The sequence below is a fragment of the Coturnix japonica genome, chromosome 2 (genome assembly GCF_054131305.1).
Source record: "Coturnix japonica strain WE chromosome 2, WE-NBRP24, whole genome shotgun sequence".
In the NCBI taxonomy this organism is placed as follows: domain Eukaryota; kingdom Metazoa; phylum Chordata; class Aves; order Galliformes; family Phasianidae; genus Coturnix; species Coturnix japonica.
The window spans coordinates 18,849,106-18,876,767 of record NC_140664.1 but is presented as its reverse complement, the minus strand read 5'-3'; the positions used below and the strand labels follow the sequence as shown (position 1 = coordinate 18,876,767).

General features: G+C 44.5%; 1 protein-coding gene across 4 annotated transcripts in view; it reads right to left on the bottom strand.

Moving 5' to 3' along the window:
- RNF19A (ring finger protein 19A, RBR E3 ubiquitin protein ligase) overlaps positions 1-12,349 on the bottom strand; it is a 48,140-nt gene extending 35,791 nt beyond the window's left edge. For 2 of the 4 annotated variants that reach the window (XM_085537174.1, XM_015856000.3), the window contains exon 1: positions 12,232-12,349. The gene's annotated coding sequence lies outside the window, so the exon portion shown is untranslated. Of the gene's footprint in view, positions 1-11,833; positions 12,010-12,231 lie in introns of those variants that run through there. The other 2 variants (XM_085537175.1, XM_015856002.3) reach the window with 1 other exon arrangement.
- Between the last annotated feature and the right edge of the window lie 15,313 nt (positions 12,350-27,662).

The window sequence follows — 27,662 nt, the reverse complement described above, 5'->3', positions numbered from 1 at the left end:
AGTACAAGTCTGTTGAGAGATAAGCCAAGTTTGTAGCCTGACAGTTACTAACATTACCTTCATGCGGCATAAAGTTGTATTTCCCTTTTCTAACAAATACTCTTTTTGAAGATATAACATTTAATAACACGCCCTGATTAAGGCAAGAGGAAATCAGATCACATCCTGACCTAGAGAGAGCATTTTTATATAAAACATAGGCCTTGTAGTCATATCGAATTCACACCAGGTCTGGCTTGCCAAGAACAATAAAATAAATTGCTTATCATGAACTCGGAAAATGCTTCTCTCAACAAAAACTTCTGTGAGGCAGAGCTGAACTGGTAGATATCTTAGAAATGTCGTTCTTTCCAGAAGACTGGTGTATGCAATGTATTACAGAGCACAACATTAGAATGGCAGAGCTTAATAAAAAGTTCTGATAACAGACCAAAGGGGAAGAACAAGTTTGGTTTTTGAAAACACTAAATACATACTTCTGAAACCTGCAGAAACACACATGCAGTGCACCCAAAGTGGTAGGTGGGTAACAGAAAGGGGTCCTTGCAAGTCAGAGCTGCAAAAGAAACTGACTGTCGCTGAAATCTAAAAACAGAGGTTGAGGAGCACTTAGTATTTCAGTGATGAAGGATAATGAAAACAAGCAGGCGTCCAAAACTTACAAACAGTTGATCTGTGTGTATGCATAAGCTTATTTGAAGATCAGATATCCACACGCATCCTGATTTAGCAGCCTCTGTCAGTAAAAGCTATTATGTTTTAATCAGATTCCTTAAGTAACATCCCAGTTAAGAAAACTATGAGGACAGGTGCTGTCTAGTCTATTTTGGGGATACTCCAGGTAAGGACTCACTGAAGAAAAGACGCTGTCCTACAGTGTTAGTGTAGAACACTTCAGCTCCATAATCTCTTCTCAAGCAGGGAGCTTACCTGCAGAGAGCTTTTTATTAAAAAAACAAAACAAAAACACAACCACACAACACAAGAAGGATATGCAATAGAGAAAAATAAATCCAATAAACTTCACCCGGTACTCATACAGGACACCCCTGACCTACCAGCTGACAACCCATCATGTGGCAGGGGGATTGGAACTTGATGATCCTTGAGGGCTCTTCCAACCCAATCCATTCTATGATGATCCAGTACTACTAATTCTTTTCCTATGCAAGACCCACGATGAAAAATTCATATACATATGGGTAAGGACAAAACTGAACAAGGTAAGTTACATTTCGGTTTTACTCATTTGAGAAAGGAGAGTGAACTTAGCCTGCTTTTGAAGGAAGCTCTTTGAAGTCAGGAGTTTCACTGTTTATCTGCAACCATTTATTTCCTCCTGCAGTTCCAAAGAAAATAGCTACACAAATGCATTAGAGGAAGCAGGTGTATAATTTCATTTAAAAGCTATTTAAGATTGTTACAAATAAATCTTGTGTCAGTACAGGAGAACACAGCCTTCAATACTTGTCTCTCTACATTACAGAAGGAAAATAACCTCAGAGTTTTTCAGAGAACTAACAACTGCTGGCTCTATAATCCAAAACAGAGAATAAAATGGCCACAGCACCAGGAAAACACTTCAGAGCAAAATTAGACGTTCTGTTTAAACAATAAGATACCTTTAAGCTGTATTTTTCAGACCTCAACTGAAGCAAGGGCACGCACTTCATTACATCGATGGCTGTAGGTTAGTAGATACCGAGAGGGAGAGAGCAATAAGCAGGAGGTGGCCACAGACTTAACATCTTAAACTACTGAGGCTATTTGCTGCATTAACAATGTCCTGAGGGCAGCTGCTAAGCTTCCAAATTAGCACACTACACTATTTTGTGGGAGTAATTCCCAAAACTCAACAATTTGTCAGACCTCTCTTGACAAGCCAGACACGAGCCAACACAGAGTACAGCAGACCTACCAGAGGCTTAACGTAAGGATGGGTATAGCACCTCACCGTTAAGCAGCAGATGGTACGGGGGAGGAGAATGTAAGCAGACAGCCAGATTAAGTCAAACTGGAAAAATAGAACCATCCTATTGAAAACAGAAACCCATGTAATAAGAAGTAAAAGGCATCGTGACTCACCTCATTTTTACAATTTAGGATGTCATTTATCCCAAAAGACAAGGATCTCTTGTTAAAAGAAAAGCCACTACTCTTATTACAACCGTCTGTCACTTCCCATTATAACATCCTATTTCCAAATCAGCTTAGTTGCTGCCTCTCAAGCAAACTGGGCTGAAAAGTTCTATGCTAAGGATCTTCAGCACAGTTATTTCTAAAAAGCTGCTTAAGCAAATTCTTTAAGCTTTTGGATTTTATTTTTTTGAAAGTTATCATTGAAAAAACAAATCCAAAACTTGAAATATTTCCTATGGAAAGGCTAAGCAAGAGTATTGCTTTGAGACCGGGACTGGAATTCTGACTTGTGTATTACCATCCCTGGTAGCATTCAAGAGGTGGATGAGGAGCTATGAGATATAGTTTAGTGGCTTGTGGTAGCAATGGTTATGGGAGGACAGTTGGATTGGATCATCTTGTGGGTCCTTTCCAACCTTGTGAATCTATCTAGGATATACATTTTACTGGCCTTGGAATGAATACTGGCAAGAGAGGAATATGTAATTTGTAGCAAACAGCACACATTTTAGGTGTTAGGAATCCCCCTGCACTTGAACCAACCTGGAACTGAACAAGGTCTACCTTTCATTTCCAGATACACAACACACTAGGGCCAAAGTACCCCAAAATAGAGACTGCAAACACTAGAGGAAAATGAGTTAACAAGCGTAGAGAGCGGATAACAAGGAGACCGCACAAAGAGCAGCAGAACCGGGAAAGCTGACAGAGGGAGCAGTGCCAAATGAAAGAAGAGAAAGGCATCAGATTAGGTACTGAAAGGGTATAAATTCAGATTGAGTTGGAAACTTCTCAATGAAGATCAGAACTGATTACATTAGAATAGGATTTGGATAAAACACTTGAACAGGCAGAAAGTAAAAGGTACACTGCTGGCGACAAGAAAGAAACAGCAGAAGAGGCTTGTGCTGCCAAAGCGTGCCTTCCTTTACAGCCTGGTCCTCCACAGCAGGAAGATACTCACAAAACCCCCTGCACACAAATGGATCATACTGTCTAGGGCCAATCCTGTAAAGCATGACGAAGTATTATTAGATACGATGAGCTCAAATACCAAAGGCCTGCTTAGCAAGAGGTTGCAAACCCATCAGTACGACTACAATTATTAACAACTAGGAAACCACACACAAATCATTAGTAAAAACTTCAGGGATTAAACCTGTTTTCTTCATGCAGTTTAGATATGTGGGCTAAAGCACCTTACGATGGTTTAATTGCATGACTTTTACTTCTTCCTCCCCTGTAGAATCTTTGCCAGATTCACACTTAGCAGGTCACTAGTCAGTATTCCATTTGTTTGTTCTTACTGATCATCCTCCTTATAGTAAAGGAAGAACAGAACAATACTGAATACTGTGCAAGAGGAAACCAATTTCCTGACAGGCCACTGCAGAACACGTCAGATTAATGCTGATGAAACCCTATAATATTACATACATCCCACTGAAGTAGAATGGTTAATATTCCTCTAATCAAATAAGATACTAAAGCATATGGTTAAGGATGGAACCATTTACCAGCCTCAGGCGCTAGATCTGAGATGCCCAAGAGCCTCAATTCTATGTTATACAGCAAGTTATGTGTCCAAAGATGTCTGCGCTATCAAGTAAGTAGAAGTATGCATACAAAAAAAAAGCCAAGAAATACCACTAGTGTTGACCTATGAAGAGTTCTCCTTGGCTTCCAACAAAGATCATATCAACCACAAAGCAGAAAGATGAGATAGCTATACACAGCCATTATTCAGATGCCTTAATCGAGGAAGAAGAAAATTATTTCATTCTTCTTGTTTTGTTTACAGTACATCTACAGACTAACTGAAAGAAAACAGTTGCCCTACGGACAAGGTGTAGTGTTGCCAAACCCAGATCGACTACGCAGCGTACAGGGCAAAAAGCATTCTGAGGATCACTTATTTATCTGGGGGAAAAGCAACAGACCAAAAAACCACAGCTTTATAATTAAGGACTGCAGCTGAATAAGGATAGACACAGAAGGTGATTAGGCTATGCTTGCTTCTTCAACCTGAATTCTGGTATTTCTCAACTGACCTGAAACCTCAAAATGACACACTGCAGGCAACAGAGGAATCAATTTCACCTTGTTGACCTTTATTGTTAATAGAAGGTGGCAAAGAAGCCATCTAATTGCTGCAGAAGCCATATCCTGTTTCTAGTATTTCTAGTGCACTCAATCATGGCTTCCAAGCAAGGAAGCTACACTACCAGCATCCTGGAGGCATCCTCCTCACCTTCATCACATGAAGAGGAGCTGAGTTTTTAAATTCTGCCCTCTATTGAAAGCTGTGCAGTTCTCCACCTACAAAACACACTGTTTTGCACAACGCTCATTCAAGAAATACACACACGTAGACGATACCAGAAGTCATATCTCAGTTAAAGAGCTTCAGAACTTCACATTCACAGGACAGTGAATGTAAACCTGATCCTTCCACCCTTTAGGGGAAAAATCAACAACTACTACTCAAAACAAAACCTACTCAATCACTAAAACAAATTTTATCTCAATCACCAAATAATGCAAAGTCACTCAGGTTCAGGTGACCGCCCTGCCTGCAGTTTCATACTACAGAACCAAGGCCCACGTTTCTGGGAGTTCAACCCTGCAGGTGACTCGTTCTGCCTTTAGACCGATTGCTTTCACAGTGCACTTGGGAACTTATACCACTTTCAAAAGGAAACAAACAAAAAAGAAAACCAACCACCAAGAGAAAAGGATCGATCTGCTTTCCACAAATCGTCGCATTTCAGTTTGCTGCATTGCCAGCAGGAAGCTCGTTCCTTCTGGGGTTCTGATTTGCCTCTCTTGCAAACGATTTTTAGCACAATGCAACCTTACTGAGGTGCGTTTTCCCAGCCTGCAGGAGGAACACCAACCATATTAAGATGCACATTCTTTACCTTTAACCACCAAAGGTGAACAGCAACATGTTCATATAAAAGACAGGAGCATACTGTGGCTCCACAATCCTTGTGCCTGTGCCATGTCTTTGTGTGATGGCTTCAGAAGACATATAGTACAAACATCCCCAGTTTTTAAGGGGTCACATCTAAGCCACAGCTCAAACCCAACTTATTCCGTATTTCAACCCAAATTACACTTAAAACTGAAAGGTAATACTGTATGACTCAAAACAAGAGGAAATGATAGGAACTAATTACACAGCCCTACAAAATAAAATAAATCACACCTTAGGAACAAAAGCAGGAGAAAAACACTACACTGATAAGAAAAGCATGTCCTCGCTCATTCTTTACTCAAACAACACTAGGAGATGGTAATTGATTAGGGCAGGGTGCAGGAGGTGGGAAGAACCCATTCTCACTGCTTACTGTTTGAGAGCAAAAGCTGCAGAGCATTGCTGGGCAGGACTAAACAAGATGCTTCCAGATGCTTTTATTTCTTAATCCGCCCTCCCAGCAAACAACAGCTCCTTGCAAAGATTCGATTCAATGACAAAAGATAACTTTATCTGGCACATAGCAAACCTTATCTCTACTAACTAAATTAACACTGAAAACAGGGGAGATTGTTTCTTTTCCAGACACACAGGCAGCACATAATCCCAATAATCCAAATTCTTGCAAAGCAGGATCCTTCTCTTTGTTTACCCTTGTTCTCTTTTCTTTAGTGAGTTAATCCGTTACCTAATTTATCGTGGAATCATCTTTAATTGTTAATAATGGAAAGACTCGGGACTCCAGTGCTGAGCTTACACAGCTCTCTCCTATCCTTGCCCCAGCTGAATTTCTGCCTGGTGTCAGGTCACAGAAGACAAAGTCCATTTTTTTCTGCAACTATCCACCAAAGGCAAAGTCTGAACAAAAACACACTACCACGTAAGGGGGGGAAAAAGCCCACACCAAACAGAAACAAGAAGGGCAAGAAAGAAAGGGGAAAAAAAGTAATTACTCAAGTAGGAACTCGAGGAGGAAAATGCTTTTGGTTAATAGATACAGAAAACCCCTCTGTCCAAATGGAGATTGTTTAAAACCACAGCATTGTGAAATTAAAAGAATACGGAAGCACAGTAGCTTTGCAGGTTTCTTCTCTATGCTGTCCCACAGATAAACCTGCACTGACTGCAGGTTTCTGACTGAAGGAAAGCAGCAGTCTGGCTTCGCAGGCTACAAGCACCGAGACTCCCGTTGCTTAAAAAGGATGCAGAAGTTTGATACCTCCATCTCTGACCCTGAGTAAAAGAGCTCCTGGGCTCTCAAGATGTATTTTTAGCAGCATCACATAAAAGGAAAGCGTGACGCCTTTCTTTTGAAGAGGCACAGTCAAACAAAAGCTGTGTACCAGATATAGCTTTACAGGTAAAACTGAGATGGAAACTACTGCTCTCCTCAGGAAGCTGAAGCGAGGTCTTCAACTCAGCAGAAACCAGCGAGTTTGAAAGTTTGGTTCTATTTATTTTTTGACTTAAAAGTAGAGGAATATGAAGTCGGAACACCTCCAACAGGATGCACAACAAAGAAGCTGAAGATAAACTGAGCTGTGATAAACATTTTTCTAACACGTGTTCTATAAATGAAGATATTAACCTTGGATACACTTCATCTTACAGATATTTCTTTGAATTCATCACCATATTAGATCACAGAATGACCCGGGTTGGAAGGGACCTCAAGGATCATGTAGTTCCAACCCCCCTGCCTGGCAGGGCCACCAAACATACACATTTACTAGATCAGGTTGCCCAGGGCCCCGTCCAACCTGGTCTTGAACACCTCCAAGGACGGGGCATCCACAACCTCCCTGGGCAGCCTGTTCCGGGCCTAACCACTCTCTCAGGTTTTCCACTGTGGAAAAACATGGAAGGTAGGCCCCAATTACGGCACCTCCCAACAGCTGACCAGAAGGAAAAGCTCTGTGGCAGGCTGTGCTCCAGCTCCCTTGCAGGCTGGGTGGTCTCACTGCAGCTATTGCTTCTCCCTAATCAAATGTTCTTCCACTATTACATCTCTGAGGGACGTCAGGGTGCTCCCTACGTAAAGAATTCCAACAAGAAGGAACGATCATAACTTGTTTCATCAACCACTTTTTGTCAGCATCTTCGCTGAATACACAGTCCCCTTACAGATGTTCACTTAATACTTGAATGAAACATTCACTGCCTCAGCGCAATTAGATCTCAAGACAGGGAAAAGCTGCAGTGTTGAATATGAGCATATGGCATCAATTTTTAGGTCATAAAAAGCCCAAAGCACTGGGAGAAAAGCAGTCATCATCTATCTAGCTTAGACAGAGTAAAAGTCTTCTACTTCCTATATAAGATATAATATTTTCTTTCTGAGTCTGAGCCCTGACCTGCCAAAATTTTCCTTCTCTGGACCAGTTTCACTGTAATGTACAGCAAGTTCTGTGCCCTATGTGCTTTCAGCAAAGGAAATGGGAAGATGACACATTTAGTCATGGCATCACCAAGCCTTTTTCCACAGGAACGCAACCATTAGATATGTCATACACATATATAAACATATGCGTATAAATAAAGTGCAGCAGCACTAATATCACAATGTCATCATATCAGAGATGTCAGCCAGGTAACACTGTGAAGTCCCCATGGTTCAACTAAAATCTTCAGTGCCAGCTCAGCATGCAGAGCTCAGCAGAACCCCAAGGCACAGGACCAGGCCGCACTCATACACAGCACTAAAGGAATCATGATGAGGACAAAGTACCGTGACTCTTAGGGCACACTGTTCCTCCACAGCTATTCCTCTTGCTGAAGCTCTTCGTTCACTAAACGGAACAAGTGAAGGGGACAGCCAGGGACTCCAGTTTAGAGCAAGAGCTCTAATCTGCCCTATGGGAGCAGCTTGAGGACCTATGGAAAAATGTTTGTTTAACAGTCATTTATCTCAACTATAAATGGAAACAGAACTGACAGAGTCCCACAACAACGGCTTGTCCTGGACAATAACAGGATACTTGCATTAACGGAATGGAGCTCTATTTAGGAAGCAAAAAGAAGAAAGAAAAAAATCAAAAACAAGTGACTATAGCAAACTGAAATGTAACAAACAAAGGTGCCCTTCAAATGCCTTGCTGAAGGCAACATTAGAGGATATTCTGGCCTCTAAAGAAAGGAAGTTTTAATGGCTGAGGAAACATTGGTATACGTGTAACTTTTATTTAAGCTCATTTCATTTGGACCCTCTGCCAGGTTGCTTTACATTAAAGCAGCTCTTGTATCAGATTGCCAGTCCAGTGTAATATAACTAGATGTGAAGGGAACCCGATGGAAACTCGTCCTTCAGCTTTAGAAGTTTTCTATGTCACCCCGCACAAGGCAAGTACAGGTGCAGTGTTTTGACTGTTCAACAAGATGCCAACAGTCACCCATCAAATGACTGACTAAGCCACAGTTTAAGAGCAGAAAAGCCTACCACAATGTTTCCATGATTTCTCCTACCTTCTCTTACACTGTGGATAAACCCCAACGTAGGGTAAATCTCAAAGAACTTCCATGAAAGCCCAGCCGAACAGCTGCAATGAAAGGCCTTCCCCGTACCTCTTAATGAAGACCTCAGAGTGACACCGCAAATCATATCTTACGATTCAGACATGAGGCTTTTCTTTCTTCTCCAAACTCTTTCAACAACTCAAACCAGCGTGAGCCATGCACGCAACAACCTGTAACCGAGGCCTGCAATATTCTAGTCCTACATAATACCCACAGTTCTCTTTGGGAATCACTGCCATGTTTTGGATTCTCGAGTCACGGCTGTACTAAGAGAAAAAAATAAAGAGCCACAAGTACCAGGGAAGGCCCAGCAACCGAAACCAAGGTGAGACAGTCCTGCAGTGCCTGAGAACTGCCAGAAACGCATACAAAACAACCAGAGAGCAGTTTAGAATGAAGCATGAGCCTTCCTACAACTCAGATAAGAATGTCTCTTCCACTGATCCCGTCAGCTACAAAAATACCCTTACAAGGAAGTCTTGACTGTGAGGTGACTGTCACCTTACAGAAGCTTGGAACAAATCAGTCTACCCATAGATATCAGCAATAGACAAAAGACCTACTTATATAATTTACCACAGAGCGCTAAAAATGAAATTAAATAAGAGTGCCCAAAGAATCTTTTTTACATGGACACTTAAGAGGGAAGGACTGAAATTCTACTTTAACAGAAATAAAACCCACACAATAGTGTGACGGAGCACAGATCCTTTAGTTGAAACTCACAGCCATGTATTTGGGGTTTTATTCCTCTGTGAGTTAAAGTAGAAGGCAATATCTGAAATGGAACCTATGTGCAACAACAAAAGAACTCGGCTTTTTCTTTAAAGATTCCTTCACTGTAAAAGACAAACAAATACAGAAGAGACGTTAGATCAGATCATGGAAAAAACTTCAAGTAATCAGAAATTAAAGGAAGTCTGCTCTTGTGAAATATGGGAATATTAAGAAACTGTATTTCCTAGGAACTGATGGAGCTTCCTTCATGTTTTCTCTTACAGGGAAAAAGAAAGCAAAGCCACCAACACGCTGATGAAACCAAAGCACAAAGCTATGACTTCTGCAGGGCCTGATGGAACATTTTACCTTCCTGGCAGCAGCCACCTCCAGGTGATTCAGATGCATTTAACAATTTATGGTCCTACATACAGCATTCTCAGCATCTCCAAGCTGTGCTACACGTGTAGCTGAGTGAACTGGCACATCTTCCACCAGTTAATACAGAATGGACAACAGAAATGCAGCTCGAAGACAAATTCAAAAAGAGGGGGGGGAAAAAATGACATTAACTTCCTCAAGGATAAGCCGAAGTTAAACTGGGCATCTTCACTGCTCCTCCACAGTGCATTCGCTGACCCTATGGATCAGAGCAGCTCACAGCTCAGCCGCATGCCAGGAACCATGCTGAGAAAAGGAGAGCCTGAAACATGCATCGATCCATTTGTTCCAGTCAGGTATTCAAATCTATTCTGCTAATCTGGTACGCTGCGTCCAGGTCCAACTCTGAAAACAAATCACAAAGATAATTACGGGTGTCTGACCACAGGCCAGAGTAAACTGACCCCATAATAGAGACCACAAGCTTGGCTAAAAGCCATCAGTGGTGCAGAATAGCTGAGTTGTACTTCAGAGTTCAAAGACCTTTCCTAGCACTTCCAAAGCAGAAGTCCTCCGAAAAGATTCTGGCACCCTACTTTGTTTGTCTGGAAAGGGAGAAAGGAATCTTTGCAAAGAATCCTTTTGATAAGCCTAAAGAATATCAGCTTCACTGAATAAAACAGGATAGCTGGGATTCAGAACCACCTCCTCAATGGACAAATTCAAAGTCTAAAGGTTTGTCACGTGGAATAACATTAAAGACTGTTAATGAATAATAAAACATGTTCATTTTCTCCATCAAAAGACTGCACCAAACTGACAGAAGAATTCAAGGCCTGGAACGTATTCACACAATACAATCTTACCTAACACGTGTACCAACACTCACTGGGAACGCTACGGGAGTCTTAGTGATTCATTTACTACTGCAGAGCCCCGTGTTTGTACACACCACCGAGGTAAACAAACCCACCTACCGACTCCCTTCCTTCCTCCCGAGCTCCAACCAGCACAATGAAGCCCAATCTGACGATGTCTTTATGTAAGAAAAGCATTATGTTTGTCTGGTGGATGTAAGAGGAAGCCACACTTAAACACTTAGATTCCCCCTCTCAGAATCGCTGCTGTCCTCTGACCCCAGAACAGCTGCCGACACAAACACAACAGCTCCAGCTCCGCGTTTGGTAGATGCTGGACTTCATAAAGCAGAGCTGGAACTCCAGCACGGTGCAGAAAATGCGCATACAGAGGTTTCCTGTAAAGCCTTTAGCGCAGTGATTTTAAGAGCAGCATCGCTGCCAACACGCTCAAAGCTTTCATTTTCACTTTCCGCCCCGAGCCGGCCTAGTTCACACGCCATTAACACGAAACGTTTTCGCATATTTCACAAAGTTTCGAGCAGAAACATTTCGGTATTTACAGCTCGATCATGGCAGAGCTCCACGCAGCAGCAGCGCCGCCGCCCCGCGCACAACGGGCGGTCACAGAGCACAGCTTCACCTCGCTCCGAACGTCGAACCGAACAGCCTTCCTACCCAATTTAACCACAACAAACCCTCATCCGACTGTGAAATACAGGAGAAAAATGTGTTTTTGCTGTTTTTTTTTCCTAAAAACTTTTTTTCTTAACTCTTAAGGAAAAAATAACAGATCATTTACACGGTGAGTTTGTGAGCTGGCTTTTCCACTCTGCGAGACCCGTTTCCCAACCTTCGCCCTTCACAAATAACGCCGTCCTCGACGACAAAGGCGATGAAGCATCCATCCATCCCTCCATCCACCCACCCATCGCTCCCAGCCCGCACTGACACGGCTCTCGGCCAGCGACCACGAGGGCACGAAGGCTACGAGGGCCGCCACCCCCCGCCCAGCCGCAGCTCTGCCTGTCCCCGCTCCCCCAACACACACGGGACACGGAGCAGCGCCAGCGCCGCGGGGAGACCCGGGCACGGGAACACCCGGCCCGACACCGCCCACCGGCACCACTCCGCCCCCGCACAGGGAAGCCCCGCACACCGGGACCGAGGCAGCGCCGGGCCGGGCCTCCCCCGTATCCCTCGAGCGGAGGCGCGGCGTCCCGGGCGGCCGCACGTCGTTACCCACCCGGCGCGGAGCGCGGGCCGGGCCCCCTCCTGTTCGCCTCCTCTTCGCCTTCCTCCTCCTCGGGGCGGGCCGGGCTCCTCGCCCCGCCCGGGGGGGAACCGAGGGGAGACAATGGGCGCGATGACTTCACCCGGCAGCAATGCGAGGAGCCGCTGCCGCCCCCCGCCCTCAGACGCCCCTCGGCCGCCGCTCCCCGGCCGCTCCCCGCCCGACCCCTCGCCCCGCCGGGCTCGGGCCCCCGCCCACGGGCGGCCCCGGCTCGGAAGCCCCGCTCCGTTCCGCTCCACCTTCCCCTCCGCCGCGCTCGGGGCGGCGGCTGCCGGCCCCGGCAGGAGGCCCGAGGGGAGGCCGCCCACCCGCCGCAGGGCTCCCGCACCCCTCGCCCCGACCCCCGGTACCTGCGAGGCGGCGGCGGGCGGGAGAGAGGGAGGGAGGAAGCGGCGCCGCTCCGCCCGCCGGGTCCGGCCCCACGCAGGAAGCGGCCGTGTATGTGTGTGTGTGTGTGTGTGTGTGTGTGTGTGTGAGAGTGTGTGTGCGGCTTGAGGGGCGGTGCTGCCTGCCGAGGAGGCGGCCCCGGCGGTTTCCCGACGCGCTGAGCTCAGCCGCACGGCGCCGCCCACGGCCGCTGGTGGGGCGGGCCCGGCACGGAGCGGGGCGGCATTGCAGGGCCAGGGCTGAGGGGAGCCGGGCTGAGGGAGGGGTGAGGATAGGGAGGTGATTGTCCCTCTCTACTCTGCTCTTGTGAGGCCCCATCTGTTGTACTGTGTCCAGGTGTGGAGCCCTCAGTACAAAAAAGACATGGAGATTTTGGAAAGGGTCCAGAGGAGGGACATGAAAATGATCAGGGGGCTGGAGCACCTCCCCTATGAGGACAGGCTGAGGGAGTTGGGTTTGTTCAGCCTGGAGAAGAGAAGGTTGCAGGGTGACCTCATTGCAGCCTTTCAATACCTGAAGGAAACTTACTCCCAGGAGGGGAGTAAACTCTTCAAAAGGGCTGACAATAGCAGGACACGGGGAAATGGTTTTAAGTTGAGAGAGGGAAGATTTAGGTTGGATGTTAGGGGGAAGTTCTTCACTAGGAGAGTGGTTAGGCCCTGGAACAGGCTGCCCAGGGAGGTTGTGGATGCCCCGTCCTTGGAGGTGTTCAAGGCCAGGTTGGACGGGGCCCTGGGCAACCTGATCTAGTAAAGGTGTATGTATCTAGTAAAGGTGCCAGGCAGGGGGGTTGGAACTACATGATCCTTGAGGTCCCTTCCAACCCGGGTCATTCTGTGATTCTCGCCATCAGGAGCGCCCCAGCCCAGCTGCTCGGTCAGCCTTCTGTCTCCTTCTGCTGTGACCTTCACAGCTTCTCCTCAGGACTCCCCATCTCTGCAGGAACGCCATGCACGCTTTAGCTGGGCTGCACTTCTGGGCCAGCCCCATACTCCCCTCTGTGCCCTTTGCTGCACAGGGAGTTACCTGTGTACATTGCTATTACAGTGGTCTTAAGCCTTGTGCCTTTTTCCCTGTCTGGTTAATCATTCATACTTCAGAGTAAATGCAGTGCCCAGAAGCAGGCTTTGCCCCATGTTCACATATACACAGTGTTGCTCCTATGAAGTAGAGATAGGTCCGTTACCCAGCCTGTATTTAACATGTATGTGTTGCAATATAGATGACGTGTACCATCATTTTTCTGTGGAGCGGTAGCAAAATTACGCTGGAATTTTGGTATGTTGTCCACAAACCATGCAGTTCCTTCTTTGTTTCCCAGCTAAATAGGTGAGTTTCTGAGGCTTCTGCACTGCAGACATGCACACGTCATTTCAGGCTCATCTATAGTGCCCTTGCATGTGGCTGGACAACATATGCAGAAAATTATGATGTATAACCTTGCAGGGAAATGTCTCGAATGCTTTCATATGTATTAAATGTGGTGCACAGAAATAAAGGGGAGAAGTGAGGTTGGTATGAGGGGAGAAAAAGCAAAAGCAAGAGTGAAGATGAATGAGTTGCAGAGGATGAAGAGGGGGGACAGCACACAGAACAGCCTGAAAAGTGAACACGTTTTGAGTAGAACCAGAACAGCAAACGGTTTTACCAACTCAAATGTGCAGCTGTCAGTTGCAATAAAACAAAGAGCAGCCAGAAGAAAAGCAAAGTAATGCAGTGTGTATCGGTATCTACATGTCTGGAGGGATTCAGCCACTCAGTAAGAATATTCTGAGGTCTCTCGGCTAATGGTGGAGAACAGGAGAGCAGTGGAGGCCAGGTTTTTTAAGTTCTGCACTGGGAGTCAGAGTGGTCACTGCGGCAGTTTGATGGTTTCCCCTATAAACTGATGAGGGACAAAAGAGAGAGCTCTATCCAGCTACCTCCTAAGAGCCACACAGCAGAGAGCCTGCAGCTACGTAGGTGCCTTTTGACAGAAGCATTCTGAACAGTCAATTAGCAAAATGCAGAAAGCACAGGGAGGAAAGAGAGCCATTCCTGCACAAGCGGTGCACTAAAATAAATGATAGAGGTTTGTTTTGATTTGTAAGGAGGATATGTTTATTTTCTTCTTCGCTTCCTTATTATTTGCACAGAGCAGGATGACAAAGAGATACTGAGGAAAAGCAGGGACTGCCCAGATCCTTCTGCAAAGAGGAAATAGCTCATGTGCAGTACATTTTGTCAAGTATACAACGTTTATGAAAACACACGATCCCGTCTTTCCAATTCGCTTTCTGGAGGACATCTCAGATAGAGGGGTATTTAATTCTGCTGCTGGCAGAAACGTATAAAGTGCTGTATCAGAATACAAGCATCCAAACAAAGCATCTGGTGTATGTAAGCACACACAGCACACTGTCAAATGTGGGATGGCAAAGATCATAGCAGCGCAAACAGAGGTGAGAAAGAAAAGTACTTCTTCCCTTAGTGATGGGGAATGAAGAATGGAGTTGTTGTGGATAACCTTCTCCTGTTTTGGTATATTCTTCTCAGTGCCCATGTTTGTGTGGACCACAGGTCTCAGCATAGTGTCAGTACTTACATGTGCAGCAGTGGTATCTTGTAGGAAAGGGTACTGTGCCTTGGGATGGGACATGAAATGTTTATGTCCAAGTCTTTTAACTCGTTTGGAAGAGCTTCAAACATGGTGGATAAATGATTCCGTCCCTCTGATCCCACACCTATCTCTCTCTCAGAAATCTCGTGACTGGTTCAGCCTTCTTAAACAGGAAGTCTCCAAAGCCAAGCTCCTTTTATTATCTGTAGGTAATTTAGTATTTCCTACAGCCTCTGCCATCATCTGGTCTCCACTCTCTCAGAACACCCTTTGTTTGGGAATTCACTGCTTTCCTACATCTACCAGCTCAACTCTCCCACCAAAAACGTATTTTCTGTAGAGTTTATCTTCAGATCCTTCATCCTACTAATCCATCTCGCAGTATTGCCTCATAAATGGCCACATTTGTATTGAAAAGTGTGGCAGAAAATTGATGTGGCAGCAGGAGCAAGTGGCACGAGGCAGGCAGAGAACTGCTTGGATCGATTTTGCTGCTGGAGAAAATCTAGTGTAAAAACACACTGTGACTTGCACCTGAAGAAGAGAGGACAAAACCTCTTGACCAACTGAAACATCACTGTTATCCATTGGGAGCAAAATGTGTCTCTAGACCAGGCATGAAAAAATGTGCAGCAGTGAATATCAACACATAACTGATAAAAATACTCTTATATATCATTATAACCAAGATACAAATTGCACAAGGACAGGAATAGGTGTAGAATTCTGCCAGGTTTCTATTTAATCTCTGCAAAATCATTTACCACACACTGATTATCATCAGTTGTATTGAGTGGAATAGGTTAAATACTACATACCATGGGAGAAATCCCAGTTAGGATTTTTGTCAAGTGTAATTAACCTGAAGATAAAATGAAAGGATATTTAAACTCGGGATACCTATGATAAGCATTATAAATGCTTAGGAGAATGGATTAGTATCAAATAGAGCAAGATGAGGTAGATGCTCTCATTGATCCGAGCTACAGAATGGCTAAGTACCAGTAAATAACGTGCAGGCTGAGAATTTCCAAATTCTCAGCATGTCATAAAACATTAAAGATGAATCATGCTGCTGGGACAGGGGCTTTTCTTGTCCATCTGGTCCTTTTTCTGGCCTTAAGTTGTGCCAGGCGAGGTTCAGGTTGGATACTGGGAACATTTTCTTCTCAGATGGAGTGGTGAGGCAGTGGCTCAGGCTGCCCATGGAGGTGGTGGAGTCACCGTCCCTGGAGGTGTTCCAGGAACATGGAGATGTGGCACTGAGGACGTGGTCAGTAGGCATGGTGGGGTTGGGTTGGGGTTGGACTTGGTGATCCTGGTGGTCTTTGCCAACCATAATGATTCTATCATTCTATGATTCTAAGGCTCCCATGGCCACTTCAAACATCAGCTATCTCAGTTTCATCATCTGATTCTCGTAGTTCTCGTAGTAGTCAATGAAGAAAAAGCAAGGGTAAAAAATTCAAGATACCTCAAACTACAGGCCTCAGAACATGCCTGCTCCAAGAAGGAAAATCTGCTTTAAAGCAATTTAAGAAGTAAAATAGAGACCTTATTGTCCTAGAGCCTGATACTGCATTGTCTGCTATGAGCAAGGCCAGCTCCCTCAGCCTGTCTTTGTAAGGGAGGTGCTCCAGCTCTGATCATCTTTGTTGCCTCCTCTAGACCCCCTCTAACAGCTCCCTGTCTTTCTTGTACTGGGGGCTCCAGATCTAGACTCAGTACTCCACATGGGGCCGTACAAGGGCAGAGTAGAGGATAATCACCTCTCTGTCTCTGCTGACCACTCCCCTCCTGATGGAGCCCAGGATACAATTTATGAGCTTAACATTTTGTGAACACCTGAAACTCCAGTTCTGGATAAAATGTTCAAGCTCTGGAGACTTGTGGAAGTCAGGGACCTATGGGAGAGAAGGCGTGAGGTGCTTGTGTGATACCTACTTTGAGCTAGCCCTTATTAGAGGTCCGTCACTCCATATATCACAGAATCACAGAATGACCCGGGTTGGAAGGGACCTCAAGGATCATGTAGTTCCAACCCCCCTGCCTGGCAGGGCCACCAAACGTACACATTTACTAGATCAGGTTGCCCAGGGCCCCGTCCAACCTGGCCTTGAACACCTCCAAGGACGGGGCATCCACAACCTCCCTGGGCAGCCTGTTCCAGGGCCTAACCACTCTCCTAGTGAAGAACTTCCCCCTAATGTCCAACCTAAATCTTCCCTCTTTTAACTTATATCCTTGGGTAGCTTTAACTTGTTAAAAGAAGAAATGAAAATCCAGCAGGAGTTACATTGTGAAAAGCAATAGACTGTCGTTTCTATTGCACAACACTCCGGTCCCCTGGGCTTTCCTCCTCTGTTACTCGGAACAGACTGGAACTTCTGTTTTTGGGGTGTGAGAAGCGTCATGCTTAGTCTCTGCCCAAAGGTGAAATTGTTTCTGGAAAGCTTGAGCAAGAATGTTTTTGCTGTATTAAGCATGAGGACAGTGGGATAGGGGGTAGGAATTGTATAAAGGCAAAAGTGCTAGAGGTTGTTTTAAATAGCTTCTTCATCAACACTGCTAGATATGAAAAGATTAAAGTCATGGTAGGAATAGCCCTGCTTAGGAAAAGGACTATTCTTTTTCTAAAGTTGGTCTCAAATCAGCACATATGGTCCATCTTCAGCAGAGCCAGACAGCATTTATATTTGCCCTTCCTCCAGGAGTTAATATCTGCTCTGATTTATCTGTACTTAGATTCACAAACATTGTACATTCATACTTTTGCGGCGACACATTAACTACACCCCAAAGTCCTAGTTACTGCTTAGTCCTGGATGGTGTGGCTCATCTGCCATGTTAACTATATGTTCCCTCACAAACAAACTCATGATAAAACATCCTGCCCATTGAGCTGCTGCCCAAGGGCAGGGGACATGAAGGGAGCACACCAAGATCCTTCCCAGTGCCAGTGGGTGAACTCTTCTTGCAGAGCACTGCTGCTGTCCTCTACATGCTGGGGCCACCGCCAGTATTGCAATTTCACTGCAAGCATTGCGCTCATGGCTGTGCCTGTCTCCCTGCCAACACCTCTGGCAAGTTGGCTGTTTACTGTTATTACCCTCAGCATAACCACTATGAAACAGCAATTGCAGACTTCACCTCTTGCCCAGAAGTCTCTGTTCTCTCCTTCTTCAACCTATCCAGATACTGATAGAGTGAGGTAGGAACATCTTCTTCCCTCACATGAAGCTGGCTCCACACAAATCACTAGCAGAGCAAGATCTCGTGGTAGAGGGTCCAGAGAACCATCAGTCTCTTCAGCAGCTCTCAAGTGATCAAACACCTTTTCTGGACAGTCATTGCACGCAGAGATGGCAGTAATTGCAGTGCTGTGAGATCACTCAGGAACACTACCTTGCTAAATCTTTGTCAGAGGGCTACAAACAATTCTAATGTTTGATTAGCAGCATACCAGGATGTGCCTAGTTTGGCCGTGTCCAGCATGACTGGAAAATAACTGCTGGTCCCAAATGTCCTTTTCATGTGCAAGGAAGTATCTGAAGCAGCCCAAGGTTTTCAGTCTGATCACCAATCAAACTGAGCTACAGAGAAGGAGAAATATTAACAAAGACCACTGCTTATTGTAATGCTATCAGCTGCAGATCCAGTCCTGATGGGAATCTGTTTTCCTACCTGTGCAAGAAATGAACCTGAACTGAGCAGATGATCCACGAAGTGCTCAGCCTGAAACTTCAAGAGTAGCCTCTGTGAGCTCCAATCCTGGGGTGAGGTGAAAGGAAGATGGCTTCTCCTCTGCCATGCTACAAATGGGGTAATACAGCTCCTGCATGGCATGCCCACTTTATCCGTCCTCACAAAGAAAAATGAATTGATGTGAAATACATGCAATATCTGTTTCAGAGCAGAGTTGTTAATTTCTACAACCAGGTGTCTTCAGTGAGCCTCTTACTGCCTTTCATGTCAGAATTTGCTTAGTCTCCCGAAGTAATCAAGGTAGAATTGGACTTGGATCCTCTGAGGTCTGTGCCTACAGAAGTTACAGTGTGTTGTTGGTATTGCTTCCTTTATTTTTTCTTGGCCCATCTTCACAGGGTTTCTTTGCCTCGATTCTTTTCTATTTTTGCATTAGATCAGCTAAGTACATGACACCTATGACTTCACTCATCCTGCAGCCCTTTGTCCCGCTCCCCCTCCCTGCACTCAGTTCTGGCCAAGGCACACGGTTGGAGATTTCCTCTCACCCAAGGGTAATGAGTCACAAAGTTGAGATGGTCAGAAGGCAGGGTTAGGGTTACACCTGCTTTTCGGGAGATCATTTTCTCCCTCAGATATCATTCCTAATTCAATACTCACTGCAGATGCAGCCTACCAGAAGACCTGCAGAAGTGAGTCCTCTCTGGAGACTGCAGTGCTACTCACTACTCTCTGGAAGCTGTTTTTCCACCACGTTTATTCCTGAAGGACTTGAACTGATATTTGATGCTGAAACTTGATCAATTTTTAATATCTTCTTTTCAAATTTCTGCAAACTTTAACCGCTAAGATAATGCAGGTTTCTACTTGAGGCAACAGAAGTGCAGTCACACTGCTCAGCAAGCAGGCTCTGTAACACTGCTGTGGGGTTTATTTGTAACGCAGGGTATGTAGATGTATCTGGGCTAGCTTTAAATAGGCTCAGCTGGCTGTGCAACCACAGTGCCCAGCGGAGAATAACATCTCACCTTCCTTCCAGCCTGGAAAATGCTCCATGTTGTTGTTGCAGCATTGATGTGCATAGTAAGTGAAATGATTGTGGTGCTGAGATCCTGCTCTGGACCTTGCTGATAATTGTTCCGTCTTTCACTGCATTAGGGAGTGCTGAGTTAGCACAGAGCAAAGATTATGGGATTTGGTACAACATTATTTTGTGCAATGGCTTCTTGCTGCATAGATCTCTGCTTGTGTGGACCTTCTGCAGTGCCAGGGTTGTATGCTGTAAGCTTCAGGTCTCCCCAGTTCACCACCTATTTTGCTATCAGATCTGAGACCTTCAATGTGGGGTCTGATATTCTTGGTGAATGAAATTCATTATTACACCCAGATACTTAGCTGATATTTACAGAAGGCTGAATGAGTTTATGATCGATAAGAAATTCACATAACTGCAGGGGTGAGGGGGAAAGAATAAGCAAATGATGCAATCTACTAACCACAGGCAAGGGAAGAATTTACACTTCCACAAGTGCATTCAGGCTCTGTAGTAGAGCAATTCGTTTGCAGCCTCTGATATTGCCCATTGCTAGAGACAGGGCTCAGTGGAGTAATTACATTAGTCATAATGACAGATATTTCAATGGCATCAATTTAAATCCTCTTCATGGTGCTGTATTACAGGTTTACAGCAGAGATCTCATGACACACTCCTGCTTCTGATTTCCCACCTGCCTTGTGACAACTGTATTGCTTGGTTACATGAACCAAACAGCAAGACAAAATGACAATAAACTTATTTTTATTATTTTTAGAGCTCTTTCTCATCTGTCATTTGCCTCCTATATTCTTTTGTTTGTGGGGTTTTACATTTACAAGGGCTGAATCCATTTCCTGCCTTTCTATAGGCCTCAGCACCCGGAGTTAGGATCTGAAGGTCATACAGTGCTGTTCTGAAGAGTGGATACACTAGAAACACTCCGCATTCTGATACTGAACTCACAGGTTAATGTAAAGATTTTATCATGTATCCAGCACATGCCATTTGCCCATAGTATGCTGTAGCAGCATGTCAACTGATTATCATTAAAGAAGCTGCACGAGTCCCTTTCTGTCTGTGTACAGTGTACAGAATGCACAGATTATGGGCTGAGATTCACACTTAGCATCTGAAAACCTAGGAAAGATGAATTGTGCCCTTGGATTAGGCAAGTGTAAGGAAAGGTATCAAATGTTTCTCCCTTCACAGTGTTCATAAAAATCTAGATGGTGATTCTTGCATAATTATTTGTTGTATTAAATGCTCGTGCATTTAAAGTGAAAGGCATTGAGAACACCCCAGGTGGGATTAAAGGACTCACCCTCGACACTAATAGGTCAGGAAGAACCCAGAGAAGAGTGTGTTAACACCCTTGCAACATTGGGCCCATGGTGCCCTGCTTTCTTTTTGTCTTGCTGCTCAGCAAAATGCAGGATGCAGAAATAGCAGCACCAAATATAGACTGCGGGAGGCTATTTTAGCACAGTAGGAAGACGTGATGCCAATAAACCTATAATTTGAATATGTATTTTTGTTGCAAGGTCTGGTGTTCTGTTTGACACGTGCGCATAGACATATATAACAGGAGCAATGTGGTTGTCAATGCTGGCTGTCCCTGAAGTATTGCAGAATTATGAACGAGATGACAAAGTGCTGCATTCAGTTGACAAGTCAATTTAAGCAAAATGCTCGGGGAAAACTGATTTTTATCTGTGGAAAAGGGGAAATTGATGGCAAGTGGAACTTCATTAATGAATGCCCTGATTTGGAGAGATCAGGAGATCTATGCCACAAATGCAGTTGAGCTCAAACCAAATGAGCAGTTAAACATGTTGAGCTAGTGTGATTTCAAGAGGATTAATCCAGAACATTTAATATTATGTTTCTGGAATCTGAAATAGACACTCAGTGAAGATAAGACTCTTCTATACCAACTAGCATAGAAATATTCAATCAAGTACTGAATGAAGTAGCAGTGCAACAAGAAAAGCCACAGGTGGTATTCTGAATAGGAGTCAGTTAAATCCGTGGGTATCCTGTCTGCTGTTCCTGCTGCTAAAGAAAAGAACCTAAATGTAATTCTGAGCATTTCCATTTCAAGGCTCCTTTATCCCTGTTACCCAAGGATCTATTCACATTAGAATGTACCAAGTAGCAATTTTCTGATCAGTAAATAAAACTAACCTTCCGATGTATATCCGGTCCTGGTGCCATTCTCTAAGAGCCAGGTAAATGAAAGGCAGTTTGAAAACAAAGATGTGTGAAGACAACTCTTTCTCTTCTCTCGTATGCAAAAATAAATATGGAGGAGAGCTTTGGTCAATGGCGTTCACCTTCCTTTGGGAACCACACAGAGCTATTCCAAGGGCTTGGCAAAGTTTTCCGCCTGGTTCTCCACAGCTTGGTCACTCCCCCAGCTCTTTTGTCCCTTCCAGTCTTGATGGGACTGACAACAAATTCAATGGGATTATTTTCCCTTGGTGTTTTGCAGGTTCTTCCTGTCCCTTCTCATTTTTCAAATGAATAATCATGCTTACTAACATCTTAGCCAAAAGGCCAAGACTTCAGTACAGTGTTTGTTGTTTGCTCCTGCCTTTAGGTCATTAGTTGAACAATTCAAATAACCACGTCTTAACCCATATAATGCACAACTACTATCCTTTCTGGCACAGCTATCGTAGTGTCTCAGCGTTAGCATACAAAGAACAAAACCAGCTCTTCTCGAGCTGTTTCAGAATTTCCAACTGTGACCTATGGAGAGCTGCCTGGTGGTCCCCACAGACCATCCGATCACATGCTGCTGGCTCCTCATCTTTTCCAGCTGCTTGCTTCTAATAAAAGCAAGGGAAAACGGTGTTCTACAGAAATAATGAATGTGGCTGCCCCGGGGGGATTGTGTGAATGTGGACTGTAGGAAAGATGAACTCCACAGTCCTGAAAGGAGGGGGAGACAGAGTTTGTGAGGCTCCATCTCTTTGTTAACCTGGCATCTACCATATAAAAACATCAGGCACTCGAGTGGCCCTTTAATTTCTAGTTTGATTAACCGCTATGGGGCCATTCTTCACCCTCATTGTCCTCCTTGTAGCTGCAGTAAAGTGTTACACAGCACATTTCTCCCAGATCTATATTCCTGGAAGCTGCATATCAACTAAGATGTGCAGCTCCTGCAGCAGGGCTATTTTTCTATCAATGCACAACTTTTTAATACAATTGAACTCTTCATCTAATTACTTCTTCACCCCAGTCTGAAGTTTTCTCAGCCACTTCTAATAGAACTGCAGGCTGTATGAATAAGCCCAGCCAAATGGGAATTCTCTTTGCCTAAAGACCAGATTTGGCCTCTACAGAACAGTGTGTGTAGTAATGAGTGTTTGATTCCTTGATTCCTTTGGAAACTGGAATTGTGTGGAAATGTCACAAGAATATGTGCATCTTTATTTAAAGAACTGTGGTTTATTTTTTTGCTCTGGGCTGCTTAAAACCACATGGCTGAGGTATTTTATGGTGCAGCTGTGAGAGATGACTCCAGAATAACCTCCTTCACAATCAAAGGGAGGCATGGAAAGCAGCAGATCTTCAGATAAGAGAAAAGCCCTTCATAGCTGTGCTTATGCCTGTCACTTGCTTTGTTTTCCAGCGGAACACGGGGGTCAGCTCCTCGTGTTCATGGGACTGTGCCATGGGCTGCAGAGCCGACGGGGTGGTCTGGCTCCACATGCAGCACAATGAGGGGCTGCCCTGAGGCTCAGCTTCCTGCCACCCTCCTGTCCCTGCTCACCATCCACCATGGCCACTTTTGCTCTATCTCTAGTACAAATCCTAACCCTCACATGTCCCTAGGATCGCAACAGATCTAGTACTGATTAAAAGAAGGAATCAAGTACCTACTGCCGAAGAACAAACCGCTTTTCTTCCAACAGCAAACCCAGTGTGAAAAAATATCCTTCATCTGGCTGATGGCAGCGATGTATCAGTGGATGTTCACACTCAGCAGGGCACTTACTGCTTGCTTTTGACAATTATCACCTCCCTGGTGCTGCAGCACTGGCAGGGGGCTGGCTCTCCATCGCAGCTTATTACAGGCACTGCTGAAGGGACTGCGGTCCTTTGCTCTCTCAGAGCAGAGCTGCAGCCAGCCCCAATCTTGTCCCAGCTCTGCTCATCCCTCTCACCCCAAAGCACAAACCCCATTTCTCTCTAATTCTGGGCAGGAGGGAGCACAGGTCTGACACAACGCGCTCTTCCTCCACCATGTGTTGGCGTGATTGCCAGAGAGCAGCTCTGTGTGTTGCTTGGGTTTCCCAGCAGAGCTATTTTTAGGGGTGCACGACACTCAATCTCCAGGTCACATCTTGAGATATTCTTTTAATTCTGTGGTCGTCGAAGCTGGAGATTTTACAGCGTTGAAAATGAAAGAACTGTACAATAACTTGCAGATACACTTAATAGCCTTTTGCAGGAGGTAATAGTCATTTTTCAGACCATTGCAATGAGTGTCAAAGAACACACACAGGCACACAATAAAGAGACAAAGAAAGCCTACTTACTTCTAAAGGCCTTTTGGAAGCTATCATAAGATCAAAATGGAGGGTTTTGAAATACATTTTTACCAGGCAAAATCTAATGAGGCTGATTTTTAAACAGCGTAGCACAATTGCATTGATTGCTAGAGATATTTGGATAATTACATGTAGAAGTGACCATAATTAGCCAGAAATGAGCAAGAACCATGCGAACGTTCCCATGTACAGGATTTTCTTCATTTCTTCTATGACATGTTCAATGCTTATTTCTTTAAACCAACAAAAAGGTGCCATTAGATCAAGGAAAGAAAATGTAATAGGCCCACCGGTCCAGATATCTAAAACATCCCAAACTTTTGCAATGGTTCTTAATTGTTATCCATGACCTTCAGGATGTTTCTGGGAAGACTGGGGGTCCGTTGTTACAGTAGCAATGGCCAGTGGACATCTCAATATGCAAATGTGGAGGGGGAGGAATTATGCATTTTGCATTGAAGTTCTGCCTGGCATGGTGTCAAAAAGTCAATTTCAATGTGGTAAGAAGAACAAAGAACAATTTTAGGAAGGGTTTGATATTTTATTCATATTTAGATTAGGTCCAGAGCGATGCTGAGAATGTTAATTGGTCTCTCTGAAGAGACAGACATTCTCACCAACAGAGAAAAAAAAATAATAATCTCAAGCAATTGGGTCTTTTTTCTTCACTTTTCCTTTCCTTCCTTTAATCTTTTCCTAGTTAAAGAGAAACTGAAGAAAGCTGGGACAAATGGCAAGAAAATGAGCACAGGAATAGAAAAGACCTTAATAACAGGCATCCGATGAAGGGAGTTGTGGACAGCAAGGACAACAGTCAAAATTGGTCCCATCGTTCTGCTTAGGAATGAGTTGGCCAGGCCCTCTCAGAATTGTTTGTGATCTATTATAATTGCTGTTATCATTATAGCTTTCTAAAAGGAGAGAGGAAAGTTGTGTGTGGGAGTTTATGGCAAATTTAGAGACAAACTGGTGACTCTGCAGAAGCTTTCCCCATTTAAAAGCCACATTTGGTGGTTGTAAGAATCCTCTTTCTTTAAACAAGTGGTCGCAGTGATAAAAGCTTCCCAGCAGAACTCACAGCCTGAAGTGACTGTTGCTGTAAAACTCAACAAACTGCTAGAGCAGAGTTGTGTTTTTGGCACAGCTCATCCCCGTGTTGACAGATGTGCAAACTCCCTCTGTAAAATTCACCCGTGGTGCTGCTGGACATGGTTCTTAAAGTAAATAAACCAAAGTAGATTAGACTGAAAGCTCCAATTTAGGGGTGGCAAGACCAGCGGCACTGTGCTATGCTGTTTTTCAGCTCTGACAGGCCATCTCCTAGGTTAATGTTGGTTTTCCAATATTCAGTATTAATCCAGTTGGCTACAGCACTCCAGTTTCCTGGTGTTGTTCCATCTCTGCTATCATTTCATATCTCTTTTGTCTTGTTTTTCCACTGTGCTCTGTTGCTTCCTTACCACTGCTACTAAATATGGCACAGGTATACTGTAGATGTTCCTGGGGGCTCCTGGCTTTGCTGAGACATGATGCCCAGCTCCATCCCATCTGGCTTGACTTTGTCCCGTCAGCCTAAGGAAGAAGGGTAGCCATGTCATAACCTACTGTGAAATGCATCCTTTTGTTGTGCTAGTGCATGATAAACCAACCCTGCAAGTCAGGTGAGTAGTAATGCCATCTGCTGTAGCTTCCAGTCTAGAGATAAAAAAGTACAGGCAAGCAGAGAAAGAGACTGACTGTTTAGGAAGCCTTCCTTCCAAGTCAGGGACTACCTGAGATGGCAGTAAACTCTCCTGTGATCATCTTGGGCTGGGATGAACAGACCAGGATAAATCCAGGGTACGTCTGGTTTTGGATACTTCCATCAGAGGAATGAGTTCAACTACTCATTGGGATACCATACCAGTCTATTTATGTCTGTCTATGGATACCACCTAAAGATACAGTATCAGGAGTGTAATGTTCTAATTTAAGTTTAAAAAGCTGTTGTTTAAGACAATGCTTGGTTTGCCATTTCAGGGAGCAAATGAACTAGAACTTCGGATGGCCCACGGCTGTGTAACTCCGTCAAAGAGCTGTTATAGTACATACCAGTGAAGGTGCCTGCTCCAAGGCTATGATTACATTTGGCCCATAGTATCCATGCTTGCTTTGCAAATGAAGTGACTCTGCTCATAAGGTAAACATACAGCAAGCTCCAGGAAAGATTTTGGAACCAACAACATCTCCCATGTAGCTCAGTTTCACATCAAGATGTCAATAGCTCCTTTATGAGCTACTTGGGATGCATCTGATATATACTATTTCCCCTTTTGCTAAAGTGACACTGAGACTTGCCTGGATGCTTAGAAGTCAGTCCGTGTGCAGCCTTTGGTGATCATTTGTACCACTTACCTTGGCAAACTTTCATAACCCAGAGAGGTTCAACTGCAGTTAGCTTCAGTGGTGTAAAACTAATTACTTTTGTATATTCCTGAGCTGTAAGCACTAGGCGCAGCTATTACGCTGTAATATTAGATTAAACTGAGTACATTATTAGCTTTATCAATGATTCATTACGATCTTAATGCCAGCTGAAAGGACACAGAGTACCCATTTACTGGTGTGCCTCTAGCAAACACTGCAAGGCTCACAGGTGCTCTTTTGGAAGTGCCTTTATGAAGGGATAAAAAATACTAGAAATTTCCTGAGTTGGGTACATATGTCTCAAGTAGATTCTATCAGGAATATGAAATATATATACATTTAAATTCCGATTTAAGGTTCTCAAGATGTGACTCTGAACCATATGTTCCGTGCAGCCAGGATTAATACAAAAGCAGTGTGACAGCAGATAAACCACAGTGTGAGAGCTAGACCATTTCCCTGCATTGCCATTCTGATTGACAGGTGTGCTCAGGCAATCTTGCTTGAAGGCTGCAGCAGCTCAATGCAGCTGGGAAATAAGGTGGAATGGGGAAAAGGGACTCACAGAGTCTCTGAAAAGCCTGTGGTGTCTGAGTGATTGCCTTCCCTTGGCCATCCCTTCCCCGTCTTCCCATCATTTTGGAAGGAGCTGTCTCTCTCAGTTCATTGCTCCATCAGTTTCCTTTGCCGAAAAGTCATTCCTCTTCCACTCATGCATTCACCACAGTCCCAAAGGAAGGATGGGCACTTTGAGCACTATTAATATAGAGTGAAATGCTAATACCAGCTAGAATCAAGACAATGGGAGACATTCTTTTCCTTTTTTTTTCAGCTCAGAACAGTCATTTCAGAGTGTAGATCTCAACTGGTAAAGATACAGCATTCAGCTTTGAGGCTTCCCAGTCATTTTGAGGCACTGGTCTGTGGTATGAACCCATGTCAGCAACTGTACATTCACCCCTGTGGACTTGAATCAGATCTTACTACGCCCCAGTTTGTCACTGGTACAACCACTGATTTCGGTTAAATTACTCTTTATTTACACTGGTGATTATGGAGAAAGGCAGGTTTGCCAAGTACAGCAGA